The sequence below is a fragment of the Garra rufa genome, chromosome 21 (genome assembly GCF_049309525.1).
Source record: "Garra rufa chromosome 21, GarRuf1.0, whole genome shotgun sequence".
Taxonomy (NCBI): domain Eukaryota; kingdom Metazoa; phylum Chordata; class Actinopteri; order Cypriniformes; family Cyprinidae; genus Garra; species Garra rufa.
In genome coordinates this window covers 17,882,262-17,884,847 of record NC_133381.1, presented here as the reverse complement: position 1 = coordinate 17,884,847, position 2,586 = coordinate 17,882,262, and positions in this window count along the sequence as shown.

The window sequence follows — 2,586 nt, the reverse complement described above, 5'->3', positions numbered from 1 at the left end:
AACAAAGTTCTCGGATGGAATATTACCTTCGCTGTTGCACAACGGACTACTATCCCATGAGGCCACTGCAGAGAATGTGTGGTAATGTTAGTGAAATTACACAACTGTCTCTAAGTAGAGGTTACATTCTTATTTAATACCGAATTTTATTCTACATGTATTCATGCTATTGTGATAAATGTCATTTTAATGTAAATAAATAAACAGCATGCGATTTCTGAGCTCCTGTAAAGTAAATGAAACCGCGCTCTTGTTTCACACACAGACGCAACTGCCGCCATCTTGCGTCGAAGTTATGGAATGTAGACTGACATTTGAAATATGGTTGTAGAGTTCTTTCGTCGCTGTTTTTTCATTGTGATGGACTTTTATATTAGTGGAATCTTTAAGATAATATACATGTAAAAATATAAAAGCTACATGTTGGTATTGGTCAACCTGTCAACATTTACAATACAACAAACGGTGACATTTCTTGTCATTTATTATTTGCTTTTTGTTGTATTCTGTCACAAGGACGGTCTGAGACGTGCGGATCCATTTGCAGCATTTTATTCAGGCAAACAAACACAAAGGGGCAGGCAGAAATCGTGGTCAAATACAGGCAGAAGGTCGGGGCTGGCAGCGAGAATCATACACAAGAGGGAGTCCAGGAATCGAAAACACAGGGAATCAAACACGGGAAAGAAACGCTCAGAATGTAGCCGAGGCAATACAAGACTTCGCGAAGAAGCTGTGTGTGTGAGTGGCATATAAGCTGTCCGTGTGATGAGCTGCAGGTGTGTGTGTGTGAATGAGCTGCAGGTGTGAGCAGTGATCAGTGCAGTGAGAAACAGGGAGCAGGTGAATGCAGGGATTGGTGCAGTGGCTTGTGGGGAATGAAGTCCATGATGTGTAGTGCAAGAGTTAATGACAGGACGACTCAATTCGTGACAGAGCCCCCCCCCCCCCCCCCAAGGAGCGGCTTCCAGACGCTCTAACCACCTAATGAAACCGGAGGGTGGTGGAGCGGAGGCGGAACAGGGGGAGGGATGGAGGGGCCAGGTCCATGTGGGGGTAATGGAGCTATGGACTGAGGCGGCGAGCCGACAGAGGGAGAAGCCATGGTGGAGGAAGGGTTGGCTCCGACCGACGGAGGTGGAGCCGGTGGAGCCCGAGGCGGAACCGGAGAGTCGATGGTCCCGGGGCGACACAGAGGATCCGGAGGGCCAAGGCGGAACCCAAGGCTCTGGCGACCAAATCAGAGATGGAGGTCCGGAGGTACGCGGCGGACCCGGAGCGACAGAGGACCGAGGCTGTGCCCATGGGAGGGAGGAGGTCCACAGAGCCGGTAGGACGGAGTGACGAGGCGCAGCCGGAGGAGTAGAGTCCAGAGGCGAAGGTGGGGCGACGACCGACCAGGGCGGAGCTGGAGGGACGATGGAGCCCGGTGGAGCTGGTGGACCGACGGCCGACAGCGGAGACGAGGGAGCAGAGAGCCGGGGTGGAGCCGCAGGGTTGGAGGGCAGAGGCGGAGTCCAGGACTCTGAGGCTGGAGGCGATGGCGAGGGATCCTCCAGCCAGGGCACCGATGGAGACTGGCAGTCCCACGGCAAGTCCTCTGCATCGAAGGTGGGTTGTGGGTGAGCAGAGGGACTGTCAGGAGACAGAGGTGGTGGGACTGGAGCAGTAGGGAGGGTGGGTGGGAAACTCAACAGTCCGTAAATGGCCTCCGTGGCCTGAACCGGGCAGACAGGAATGTCAGGACGGCTGGACGGAACCAGCGGAGGCTCTGGAAGGCTGGGCGGAACCAGCGGAGGCTCTGGAAGGCTGGGCTGAACCAGCGGAGGCTCTGGAAGGCTGGGCTGAACCAGCGGAGGCTCTGGAAGGCTGGGCTGAACCAGCGGAGGCTCTGGAAGGCTGGACGGGAGACCAGCTGCTCGAGCCGACAGCAGCGGTGGGTCCTCCACACTAGACATCAACCACCTTGAGACAGAATTGACCTGATGAAGTGCAGATGTAGCGACCATCTTGGCGACAGGCCCCGGCGTGGCAGCCATCTTGTGAGCGGACTCTGGAAGGGTGGCCATCTTGTGAACAGGCTCTGGAAGGGCAGCCATCTCGTGCAGTGACTCAGAGCTGGCGGCCATCTTGTGCAGTGACTCTGGACTGGAGTTTACTGTGGGAACATTGTTGTCCTCTTCTTGAATTCCCACAGTAAAAGGAGAGCCACTCATTTGCAGAGCAATGTCAAAGAACATTTGTAAAGTCCAGCCAGGTTCGAACATGGGCATGAGGGAAGCCAATGGCTCTAAGAGTTCTCCACGGAAGAAAATCATCAGGCATTGATCATCCATAGAAGACAGATTTGCCAATTCAATAAAGTCCATAGCATAATCCTCAATAGTCCGCTCACCCTGCTTGAGACGCATGATCTGTACAGTGGGGTTCGTGCTGGAACCGGATGACACCATACTAGCTGCTGGATCCTTGTAGCGGCGAAGTCTTCTGTCACAAGGACGGTCTGAGACATGCGGATCCATTTGCAGAATTTTATTCAGGCAAACAAACACAAAGGGGCAGGCAGAAATCGTGGTCAAACACAGG